The sequence below is a fragment of the Leptinotarsa decemlineata genome, unplaced genomic scaffold, assembly GCF_025532065.1.
Source record: "Leptinotarsa decemlineata unplaced genomic scaffold, Ldec_3_MD MMD2_tig00000199_RagTag_RagTag, whole genome shotgun sequence".
Classification (NCBI taxonomy): Eukaryota; Metazoa; Arthropoda; class Insecta; order Coleoptera; family Chrysomelidae; genus Leptinotarsa; species Leptinotarsa decemlineata.
Genome location: NW_027412544.1, coordinates 10057412 through 10071488, shown reverse-complemented (window position 1 = coordinate 10071488; position 14077 = coordinate 10057412).

Genomic DNA, 14077 nt, shown 5'->3' with positions numbered 1-14077 from the left:
GCGTAGTCAGTTCCCAGAATTGTAGGTGGTGGGCTCAGGAAAATCCTCATTTTGTGATAGAATGTCGGGACCAATATTCATTTAAAACAAATGTGTGGTGCGGTGTTTTAAATAATCAGGTAATGGGACCATTCTTTTTTAGACACAATTTAACTTCTCAGGATTATTTGCAATTTCTAAATACTGAGATCAGTGATATAGTGGACAATATGCCGGTTGAAATAAGACACAGTCTGTGGTATCAATGTGACGGGGCTCCTATTCATAGTTCAAGACAAGTCAAAGAGAAACTATTAGAAATGTTTAGGGGCAAAGTTATTGGGCGAAATATGGAGCAAATATGGCCGCCTAGGTCGCCAGATTTAACCCCACTAGATTTTTTTTGTGGGGTTACTTAAAACTAATCGTTTATAAACAAAGACCTTTTCGTGACGTGAATCACCTAGAAACTGTTATTAGAAACTCTATTTTAAACATAAACCCTGTGAGTATCAGCAACTCAATAAAAGATGTATCAAGAAGGACAATTATCTGCATAGAACGCGATGGAAGACATACAGAAATGTAGTGTATTTCATGTCGTGAGTCTTTTTTTCGTGTTTTTTTGCTATTAGGTATAGGTACATGTTTATTTTCAGTTCCTTTTAATTAAGATTGAATTCCACTGTATTTTTTCTTAAAAAAACAATAAACACTCTAAGATATTGTTTCCTAATGTTCCGTTTTGTTCTAATTCATATTGTGAGGCCATTTGCTCATTAAAAAACTCAAGTACTGTATAGTTTGGAAAGCCCCGTTGAAACTAGATGAACTTTGCATCAAGTTTGACAACTTTTATTTTTCAAAATTTGTTTTTAACATCAAAGAGGCTCTTAAAATATTATTATATTACAAAAAAAGAAATTCGGTGACGAGTTTAGTTAAAATAAATGATTTAGTACAGGTGTGCTTAAATTTTGATGATTTCATAAAAGTTTACGCTATTATTTTCCTGTTGACGATGTGCTACTCATTATCAACCCATGCTAGGTGGCAAAAAATTATTTCTTTTTTTAACACGCTTTTATTTGGTTCACCTGTAAGTAACAAATAATGTAATAAAATCTTGGAAGTTAATTTTCACCCACTTCCAATCGTCTGAAGAATATAAAATTTGGCACATATATCAAGAACCAATGACATACAAGAATTTCGTGATGAGAATGTAATAATAATAATAATAATTATAATAATAATAATAATGATGTCCTCGACCATCAAAGTAAGACGATGTTCGTCATAGAGTTTTCGTCTCCTGGCGAAACAAACATCGCATCGTCCGAAAAGAGGAGGAAAAACGGACAAAATATCGAGACTGGTCCTTTGAACTCCGCAGGCTCTACCCAAACCATTCTGTAAAAATGGTGGTTCTGATCATAGGGGTTCTAGGTGGAATGATGGACACGCTGCTCTCCAATCTAAAAATAATTCCGGTTTGCCGTGATGCGGCAGAAATCTTAGCCGGAAGAATGCAGAAGGCCGTCATCCTTGGTTCACTACGGCTACTAAGGGCACATGATTCTCGGACCCAGTAATCACTCACCCCACGGACGTGGGGAGTGGTTATCTGAGTAAATGATCCATTGCGGCCTCCGGAAGTATCGGGGCTCCGGAGTTAGGGCCTGACTGGGACATCCTTTTATGGAAAAAAAAATAATGATGTGAATTTATTAATTATAAATTCCACCTGCTTCCAATCTTCCGAATAATCTAAAATTCGGCTTACACATCAAGGACCGACGACAGTACAAAAATTTATTATTATTAATGTAATAATAATAATAATGTTAAGAATTTTGAAATTTGATTTTTAACCACATCCAATCCTCCGAAATTTGGCACGCATATCAAAGACCAATGAAAATATAAGAATTTCCAGATATTTGAAGTTGAATAAGTGTATGCGTATGTTATATGGATACTCATTAGTTGTTATGTAAGTTTTTCTATATCGGGAAATTTTTGTAAACAAAATCCCTCAGAAATGCCAACAATTTTCTAAATACTTAAAGTCATACTCATTGCAAGGTACGAAATCTATAGGTTATAATGTTATAAATAGTTACCTACACATTCCTTCAAAAAATCAGGAGATTTTTTGATACGCACGCACTTATTCAACTTGAAATATCTTGAAAAGCGTTGATATTTGTGAAACGAAACTCATCCCTTTTTTGTGTAGGAAATATTCGGGATTGAGAAAAAGAAGACGAAATCGATAATAAACCAGTGGCGTGAAATTTGGGGAGGGACGATTAGGGGCACCCACCTGCCGTACGCTCCTGTTTGAAGTTACGAACACATGATTTGCATTCAAATTTGGAACTGAATGCTGTCATGTGACATCCAAATTTCATTAAGAGAAGTTGAGCAGTAATGGAGTTAATCTGGAAATCATATATTTTTTGCAGCTATAGCTGCTCCCGTGACGAAGTTGGGAGTTAGTCCTTGTAAACACAAGGTCTTCCAACGATGACACGAAATTGCAGTTGGCCCCTGATGATGAATCCGCTTGCTTTGTTTGGCCCCTTTCTTGCAACCAAGTGTTGTCTATCCTTTACACTTGGCTGTACCGTACTGACGAAGGCTAAATAGCCAGAAACACGTGTCTGCGGTTTGCCCACCTTCCTATGAGTGCTATGTCCAATAACCTTTTTCCATTGATAATACCATCCCACTCAATATCCCTCTATCTTTTTATATATAGAAACAGAAGTTAATATAGGACATAGCACTCATGAAAGTGGCAAACCATAGACACGTGTTTCGGGCTTTTGGCCCATCATCAGTATGGTGCAGCCAAGTGTAAGGATGGGCAACACTTGGTTACCGAAAGATAGAAATACAAATGCACGGAGCCACCAACAGGAGCCAACCGCACATTTGTGGTTTCAGTTGATAGATCTCGTGTTCACAAGAAAACTATCAAAATCACCACGGAGGCAGCTATAGCTACCTGCGTGACATCCGGATCCAGGAAATTATACAAATATGAAAGTTATTGAGTGTCTTGATATAGAAACAGAAGTTAATATAGGACATAGCACTCATGAAAGTGGCAAACCATAGACACGTGTTTCGGGCTTTTGGCCCATCGTCAGTATGGTGCAGCCAAGTGTAAGGATGGGCAACACTTGGTTACCAAAAGATAGAAATACAAATGCACGGAGCCACCAACAGGAGCCAACCGCACATTTGTGGTTTCAGTTGATAGATCTCGTGTTCACAAGAAAACTATCAAAATCACCACGGAGGCAGCTATAGCTACCTGGATCCGGATGTCACGCAGGTAGCTATAGCTGCTATAGTTAAGTTATATCTTTGATGAATATAAGAAAAATGAATGGACCCAGGTTTAATCTTCGAGAGACTCCAGAGTTTACGCGAAATTTACCTGCACAATTACTCCCATATTTGACTCAGTGTTGGTTATTCAAATATGAGGCCAGCAATTTGAATGCTCGGGTATCACACCACTTCTATGTTTTACCATTGATGAGACTCGGAATATATATATATATATATATATATATATATATATATATATATATATATATATATATATATATATATATATATATATATATATATATATATATACATATATATATATATATATATATATATATATATATATATATATATATATATATATATATATATATATATATATATATATATTCCGAGTCTCATCAATGGTAAAACATAGAAGTGGTGTGATACCCGAGCATTCAAATTGCTGGCCTCATATTTGAATAACCAACACTGAGTCAAATATGGGAGTAATTGTGCAGGTAAATTTCGCGTAAACTCTGGAGTCTCTCGAAGATTAAACCTGGGTCCATTCATTTTTCTTATATTCATCAAAGATATAACTTAACATTGAAAGTACTCTGTGTGTCTGTTATTCGCAGACGACCTTAAAACTCACAAGACTGTCAAATTGCAAGAGGACATCAATAGTGTCTATCGATGGAGTCTAAAAAAAATGAGCTACACATGTCCGTCCTGTTTTGTACCCGAAAACTAACTAAGACACTATAGGATTACTCAATGGAAGATATTGAATTATCCACGGTAGAGACTGTCAAAGATTTGGATATGTACTATAACTCCATACTCTCTTATAAACCACACTTGGATTACACAGCATCTAAGGCACTACGAATGATAGGATTTGTAATCAGACAAAGTGCAAATTTCAATGACATTAAAGCCATTACTACACTATATAATAGTTTGGTTAGATCTTAATAGATGAAAAAAAATTCGAAACTGATTATGAGATATTCATATTACAAAAAAACAAATATTATACCCGAACTATAATACAATTAGATCAGTAGCACTACGAAATAAATTTAAAAAACCCAGTCTAAAAAAAAAAACAGGTTGTGTTACGAAAAATATAGAAAATTATAACTGGCCCAATCTCAAATCTTTACTCAAAAAGAGAATTCCCAAAAGAACAAGACTCGTTTCAGTTCTTTGATGTACAATAGGTACTTATCAACAATTAACTGTTCACCCATCATTACAATGATCAAAACAAAAAACAACTTCCTTTCAGTGTCGGATATCAACTTTGTTCTGACTCCCAAACAAATTCATCATGGTCCAAAACACACTTTCAAAGCTTAGAATACCTTTTTTTTCATTCAGCTTTGTATAGCAGCTAGATACAATGTTACTGTATTTACGTATAGATATTAGAAGTCTTATTTATGATTCACTCTTAGACTGTATTCACAGTTTTTATACAAATTATTATTTTCATGTAACAAGGTATTCACCCGTTTGAAAATAAAATATTGCAAGTTGCAAGCAGTATTTTGTAGATTGTATCTACCTGCTGCGTTTCATAATCGTTTCTAGTAACTGTGCATTCTATTAGGTATCAGTTGTAAATTTATCTATTTTCATTTAATTAATTTATCTCTAACGAGAATGTACGTAGGGGAAGGTGGTGTACCTTGACACCCTTTGTACCTTCACCCATACAACTTTTTGAAAGGTTTCCAGGGTTCCCTGAAAGGTTTCACTGATGTTTGTCTATGGTAGAATGACAGTTTGTTTAGAACAATCGACATGAAGTTAGCCGTTGTCATTCATTCTGCTTCGTTTTGTCATGATATTACTTTAAAAGTTTTTGCTGGTAAAAGTAAGTTTTTTTAATTTTTTTGTTTTCTTAACAACTGACCTAATCGAGTTCTCTGATCCTTGATCATGATCAAGGTACAGCGGGATTCCTTGGATACAAAATCAGTGATTTCTAATTTTATATGAAGGAATTTACAGTGCCGGTGTTCGTATTTAAACTTATTGCTGCCTATAACATTAAGTATCTATACGTAGCTTGTTTTAATTCAGGTAATATGCCTTGCAGCAAGAATAAAAACAAAAGGATCCTAGTCGACAAGTATAAACGTTTGAGTGCTATAAAACTCTTAAAAAAAGACCTTTTTCTATTAGAGCGGCTGCATAATTTCTCTGAAGAGAAATTATGAGTCTTATTTAAAATCAGTTGCCGACGTACCAAGCCTTCTTCATGATAATTCAGCTATGAGTCAATTTTTTATAAAAATGGAAGAAGTCCTCTATGTGGATTATATAAAAAAAACTGTAAAATTACAATATCGCCTGAGAATTATGCTGTTGGTGACTTTGTTATCTTTAATTATAATTGGCAAAATAGAATATATCTGCGCCCTTATAAAATCATGTAAATCTCTCAAAAATTGGAAATGGCCAGAAAGAAAAGATTAGAACTTTTACCAATGGTCCGATATTTTAAAGAAAGTTGAAACGTCAAAAAAAAATTATTCTAAAAGAGAATGCCATTCTGTACCGGAAATGAATAAATATTGGGTTGGCAGTTCACTTAAAAACAAATAACTTAAAAAACTTTGTGATCTGAATATGAAGTTCCTACTTTAGATTTTATAGATAATAGATACATTGTGATATGAGTATAAAATTCCTAATTTAGATTTAATAAATAAATGATACTAGGTTTCTATCAGATTTCACTTAAATACTATACGAATTTGATTCATAAAGTATCTACTGGTTATTAAGATATATTTTAGAAAAATAATTAGAAGAAAGAAGACTGCAAACAACCCTTTTTTGATTTTCGTTTTGTGATTTTTATTTACAGAATTTTAATGTTTTTCAATAAATTTTTGTTGATTGTAGACATACTAAGAGTTGTGAACAAAAAAACTTGAATTTTATTAAAATTAGTCAATAAATAGTTTTTTATTTCAATGGACCACCACCTATGATCAATGTACAAAACATATGTCCTAGTACTATTTTTTCAAACCAATAATTTATATATAAAACATTCACTTAGGCGATTGTAAAATTTATATTACGTGTTTTTTAGTTGGACTTTCAGATTCTGTACATTTTATATAAGTTTGCGTATCATGATATTAGTGTGAAAAAATATTGAAGCATAATGGTATCGAGGTACAGCATCTTCCCCTCTCTATTATTTGCAATTATAATGCACTCATTATCTTCCAATTATTTTCAACCTGCATAAAAGGAAGAATTGGGGTCCCTGTTCCCTACTGGTATTTGTGTAGTCGTCAACACTTGCCGAATTTATTTAGGCCAAAATTCTTCTCCCGATTGTACTTCCTGATAATAGTTGGTAGTGTAACAGCATAGTTACAATTATGTTGTGGTAGTGGACAGTTACCATTTCTCTTTTTCGTTCGCATGTGTTAGAGGCATAGCTAGATTTGCCAAGCTATACGATGTACGACATAACATTCTCAAAATCGTCAAATCCAGTAAAAGTGGATTTAAGTTGTTGTAGTAAAGTCGGTTTGGCTAACTACCGTGGAAAATAACATGGTGCTGATAGTTTGTGCTACGAGCGTCACTGTTGAATAAAAAACAATTGAAAAAAGGTATCATTTCAACAAAAGAACATATACTGATTTCTGGCTTAGGGGTACACCCAGTTCAGATATCGACAGGATCGTGATTATAAGATTTGGGACATTGAAAACAAGCAAGTGAACGGTTGAATGTAATAAAGGATGTTGGATACCTGATGTTGGGTAGAGGGGAAGAACAACTCCTTTATTCGGATAGGAGTTGAACCCTGCGCTTTGGCGCTACATTTTGTAGTTTCAATGAAGAATTTGTAATAATCTCATTTCTAGTACGTCAATAAAAACATTTATTGTTAGTATTACTTAAATAGTCCCCTTTCCCCGGTAGCTGTGACCGCTGTGTGAACCTGTGGTTCAAGCCGCGGAGCGGTACGATCGATTTCCACTTCCTATCGTCAAATATGTGCTAGAAATTGCACGTCAAAATTTAAGTCCCCTGTTATCCTTGGCTCGAACAAGTTTCGTCTTCTGAGAGTTGTTGTTCCTAGGGGGGCGACAGCTGGTTAATGGAAAAACTTAAACAGATGTTTTTGAACGGACAAAAAATTTACGTGAAAATGCTTCATTGATAAGAAAGGCATTAGTGTTGTATCACTCATCGTCAAAAGGGCGGGCGCTATCACCTTTGATTTTCAAATAGAAATGGGAATCTCATGATACCTCATTCAATATAGGTAATTCAATTCTTGATCCAACAGTTTCACTTTCGAAAATCGGTTCAGCCGTTCTAAGGACGTCAGCAGTTCGGAATGTTTGTTCATAAAAATAATTTGAAACATTTGGTAACACATTGCAAAACTTGATACCTTTATAGTAAATCGAATTTTGCCCAATACCTATTTGTTTCAATTTTAATTACTTACAGATTCCCTGACTATCTTGGCGAACGATAACTATGAATTTTGCAAGTCAGATTTTAATATTTGATATTATGTTTGCCCAAATGATAATTTGCATTCATGCAAGGATGGCAGATCTAATTGTTTTTTTGGTTTACACAATTTGAATGTAGGGCCCTTCCAGTTTAACTTGGATATATACCTTATAATTTTATCTTAAGTTTTTTGATTGGTTTCAATAAGGAATTTTACAAGTTTGGACTTCCATTGTCTAATATGATACTAATATGATTTCAAATCTCTGAAAGAACAAATTAAATTGAAAATTAAAATGAATAGCTAAAAATAACAATTATAATAGGCAATAAAACGTGAAATGAAATTACAATAAAATTAAACATAAATAAGCAAAAAATTAAAATTGAACAAATAAAAATGAAATAAAAAAAATTAAAAAAAGATTTCAAACCAAGTTACTTCACGAAGTGTCGATTGTTAGTATCCACGATAGTCTTTGAGTGTTGACTGGACTATTCCTCCCATTTATAGGTTATTCGAACGCTTCCACCTATCCCCCTCACCGTTTTAGCGGGAGTGGACCGATTGATTAAAGGTCTCCATATGTTGCGTATCTCTACGGCAGCTTGACTGAATGCGTCGTTGGACAACATTTATGTAGCTTCCTTAAACTTCCTCTTAAACCAGTGTTCCTCCTTATGGATGATCTCAGCTTGAGATCACTTGATGTAATGTTGATGAGTCCAAACATGCTCTGCTACTGGCAATCGGCGAATACAGTGGTTTAGCTCTGATTGCAACGAAAAAGTGACCTTGTGTTTTATTTATTTTTGTGATATTTCTTAGTGAATCTAATTTGCACCACACCTAAATTTTTCGGATAAGTAAACCCTTCTCGTTAGGGAAAAAATTGCTTTTCTAAAAGTTTGGAAAAAGCTGAAACATTTTTCGAAGTCGCCATACTTCCTGAACAACTTTTTGACCAAGTCAAAAATTCACTATATTTTCGATTGGTGTTTCGAACGAGAGATTTTAAAAACACTTTCCGGCAGAAAGAGTGAATTAAATAGAAGTCAAACACACTCTCCGCGAGTGTTGGTATACCTCACTTTAGGGAGTGTTTACGAAACTGGGAAAAACTACTCTGGGGCCGGACCCGGAGTTTTACCAAAAAAGGATTCGCACAAAAATTCTATGAATGCAAACAAGGCTAGGAACAAAACTGAGTGTTCCACTAGTCTCCGGACCCCAGGACACGAATCAACATACCTAAAAGGCCCGAATAGTGATAGAGAGATACTGCTAGGCGGGTTAAGCGAAAGTGTGAACCTTAGGCAGGAGCTATTGGCCCACTGGAAAAGAGGAACGCGTTCGCGACGTTAGCGGGTGGTATAAGCAAATACAACTTCTGAATGACTATAAAGGCATGTAACTTCTGAATGCCTATAAAGGCATGCATGCTGAATGTGAACGGAATTTACAACAAATATCCCAGTGAACTTCATTCATTCACATGATGTAGTCACAATGTTTTTGTCCGAAACCAAGCTGCGACAGACACATACACTGAAACTACACTGTCCGCATGAACCGCCTTGCTGCTGTGAGAAGCGGTGGGGTGGCTATCTTGATAAGAAAAGGTATCGCACACAAGCAGATACCTCAACAGCGAGGCAACATTGAGCATGTTGGTGTCAAGCTTGCAGATGGTACCTGCTTGTTTGCGGTCTAAAATAAGCCGGATGGACTCTTCACTCCGCATGATTTGGACGCTGCTGGAGTATTCTTTGAACAAAAACATTGTCATCGAATACGCCGAGGAGTCGACACATTATAATTGGAATGGTACGTCGCCCTCTACGATTGATCTCGTACTTAACAAGAACGTTCGAGATCTGGGCGAGTTGGTAGCTGTGGACGAGCTGAGCTCGGACCACTGTCCAGTGCTCTTCAATCTAAACAGAGCCAGACCGACAACAGAAAGGTGACTACAAGAGGACGGACTGGTCTGAGTTCAGGGTGTCCATGAATAATCTCACCATCATCAAAAGTAACATTGGTAAGGATGATATTGATGAGATTTAAGAATAATTTGTTCAGAATATTCGAAGATCTTCAGACACCTCTACGGGGAAGGTCGTGGTGAAAAACGATTGAGCTATTGTTCCGCTTGATGTTGTTGAACTCATTAGGCGAAAACATCGGATACGCAAGGACTGGCAGAGAACGCGTGACCCCTGTTGCAAAGATAAAATGTTGCGGATGCTGACGAACGCAACCATCCCGACCATAGAGAACGGTGACGTGCATGCGGTGACGGACCATCAAAAGGCTCAGTTGTTTGGAGAATACTTTGCCAGTGTTCACCGAATTAAACCCAACGTCTGTGATGAACACAGAGCCACCACTAGCACTGCAAACAACATCATGATCAGATCGGCCCCGACGATACCGGAACCGGCATTGCTGAAGTGAATCACCGACGTCGAGGAAGCGATTGCAACCATTAAGACACTGGGAAAAACAATGCCCCAGGAGTCGATGGGATTGAGGCAGTTCTACTGTGCAGTCTGCCTCGAAAGGGTGTACAACTAGTACATATAGTCAATGCTATAATCCAACACAAACACTACCCAGATTGTGTGAAGCATACGGAGGTAGTGTGAGAGTGGACCAAACCACATCAACGAATTATTCAATTGAAGCAGGTGTCCCGCAGAGGTCGTGCCTGTCACCTCACATGTACTCTCTGTACACGCAGGACTTTCCGATGTTCCCGAGAACGACAGCTTGGTCGTAATAAAATGGAGGTTAATCCTAACAAAACGGAACTCGTCAACTACTCGAAGAAATTTACTAACGTGAAGATCATCGGGAAGTAGCGAGTCAAAGGTAACTGTGTTGACGAGCAGAGGAGGGCGCGATATCTGGGAATTATATCTGCGGAAAAACGCACGTACCCGCTCATTGCACGGAACTCTAACTTAGTGTTGATAACAAGCCGCTAATTTACAAACAAATGATTAGACCATCTATGTTGTACGCCTGTCCCATATTCAGCAGCCTCAATAGAACTCTTTTGCAGAGACTCGAGACGATGCAGATAAGGTGCTCCATATTTGCCCAAACAGTGACAGATACATTTCATTGATCTGGCAGAAGTTGAGACGGCCACTAAATATATCAGGATGCTGTCTTATAAATTCTTCAAGTTCTTTTTGCCGAAAAACCCGCTGACGAGGGATTTCACGGCGCTTAGGAGTTATCATAATCAGCCCCGTAAACACAGGCTGATTCATGAAATACCCGATATTTTCTATGAACGGCGCGAATGTGATCACGCTTAGTTCATGGAAAAGCTGGCTAAGATAATTCACGTATTCTCGTGATATCAGAATTAGTCTTACCTGGTTTTTTCATGAACGTTTTCCAGATGGCTAGTGATAAACTTGCAACACTCAACTACTATATTCAGATATGAAGTATCAAAATCGCAACACCACGAGAAATCTTACGTAAGCCTCGGCAGGAAGCGGAAAGCCTTAGACTGAATACTGAAATGAGGCTCTGTTGGGCAGAGTCACCCGTTAACACCAGCGGAGACGCCTCCCATCGGCCTGTCGTGGGTCCATGAGGCGTCGCTTTACCTTGCGAACGTCCTGGGGCTCAATATGGAAGTCTCATTCTGCTGAAGACTTCCCTCTTTTTCCTTTACCAATACTCCTCCCTACCACTTCCGTACGTGGGAAAGATGTAAATACTCTGTACATTAGACCTTAAATTTGTTTAAGAGAAATGAATAATATAGCATATTTGATTTTATGCTTTTCCCGATTTGCTGGTTTCTCTTCGCTGTCTATTTCTCTTGTGCTCGGCAATGCGGATTTCCAATGGCCTCTTAGTTTCATCAATATAGGATTTGCCGCACGCACAGGGTATCCGGTAAATGCAATTCTTGGAATCGCAGTTCGCATTTGGTGGCCTGGTTTTCGTGAGGGTGCTACGGATGGTGTTTCCGGTTCTAAAGCAGGTTCTGATGTTGTACTTGGACCCAATTCTTCTTATCCTTTTCGACAATCCTCTAACTAGTGAAGGGCAAGCACTGGTTGAGACGGCTTCTCTTCCTTGAAAGGTTCTTGCTGTCTTCTAGCCAAAATCTGTTCCACCATCACTCAGGAGTAAGCATTCTGTTGAAGATCTTTTTTGATGACGCCTAGTTCCTTCTCGTGACCTTCCTTGGTATTACAGAGCTCGAAAGTACGATCCACTAGAGTATTGACGCTATATTGAATATAGAAAATAACTTTTGTCTAATTTCTACTAAGTCTTTACATTTATTTATACATGAATTGTCAGAAATGGAAAAAAATCTATACCTAGCTTCCTTCAGATGGTGAACGATTCGGAAAACATTGTTTCTGTTCTCAAAACCTGAAAAACTCTTGCAATATTTAGTAGCTATTTGGAGTTCAGCAAATCTTTCTACAATTGAGTCATTACAAAAATTACTAACTGAATCAATAAAATATATTTTCAGATTAGATTATCAAGTGTCTACTGAAATTTATATAAACCTAATAAATTATTGGATATAAGAACTTGATAAATTAAGAATCTTCAAATTCATCCATTTCGTTAGAAATAATTTCAATGAGGTGGTTGATGTTGATAAACGTGATACACGTAGAAAACTTTATTTTTTGTTGATAAAACGCTCAATCTGAAAACCAGTTTTAGACAAAAATGTACGATATTCTGCAAAATAGAATTAATATTTACAATGCAATCCCCCAAAAAATATATTCGACAGCATGTATTCAGAATATTATGTAAAAACAATTCATAGTTTTTATTTTATTTCATCATTCCTTTTTTTCAATTTAAACATTCACTACTTATGATGCACTGTTTGGAACCTTTGGTGTAGTAATGAATATTACTGGTGTTTGGTGTTGGGAAAAAACTCCAGTAATATTTTAAACATTCACTGATTATTTCTTCGCTTTAGGCATTATATATGTATGTGGAAATGAAGCTTGAAAAGAAACTTACATATCATTTGCTTTCTTTTTTATTTCTTCCAAAATATTGGAAGTGGAAAGCTTTCAAATTTTCACTATCTATATCATCAGACATTTCTTTAATGCTCCCCCCCCTTTATTTTTTAAACGGGTCAACCAAAAAAATTGAAATTTGGGATAATGAAATTAATGCATGAATACTTTATTTTGAAGTGAAATTGACAGATGAAACTTTCAATATGACGACTGGGTGCTATCTGGAAAAAAAATTAAATTTTGAACCTCCTGACGAATACTTCACAACCCTTGAATATGAAGTCGATATCTTCAGTTACTACAACATGGAGGAACATTTAATAATTTCCTGAAGACAAACACATTGATTTCGATATTTCTAGAAATATTTCTTTTTATCTGCCATATGGCAATTCCAACAATCCGATGAGGTTTGTTAAGTTAGTTTTTGTTTATAAAATCTTCAAAAAATGTCAGTACGACAATGAAAATAATTGTTCACTCAGAATATTCTCACTTAGTTTTCGGTTTTACTAGTAGAAAGGTACCACGTCAACAATCTCTAAAATGGTCAATTCTCGTCCATTGGAAGAAAAAATTGATGCGATTTTTATTTACGGTGCGACACGTAACTTTCACGAGACTGAAAGGATTTTCAATGAACACAATGGAGCACCACCATATTACTCCAGACAAGTGAGAAACTATTTAGATACTACTTTTCCCGGTCGTTGGATTGGCCGTCGAGGTCCTACAGAATCCAGCCCGCTCGTCAGACTTGACACCTTTGGACTTTTTTTATGGGGTTATTTGAAGCAAAAGGTGTACGAAACCGAACCTGCTTCAATATTGAATATATGGCAGAGAATAATATATATAAATATATGTAGAGATATTGACGTTAGTGTTCAAAAATGTTCGGCGTGAAATATCGGATAGGCTGTTCATATGTCAAGAAGTTCAAGGCAACCATTTCGAGCATCTTCTGAACTAACTTCAAGCTTATTATCTCATATTGTGTAGTTAAATGTAAATGTATTCAAGCAATTATTAAAATTTCCGCCATTTTGTAGTAGTTGAAGATATTGACATTTCTGTGGTTGTGAAGCATTTGTCAGGAGTTTCAAAAAGATGTGTCACAAGACACATTTAAATTTTTTTCCCAGATGGCGCCCAGCCGCCATCTTGAAAGTTTCATCTGTCAATTTAACTTCAAAATAAAGTATTCATG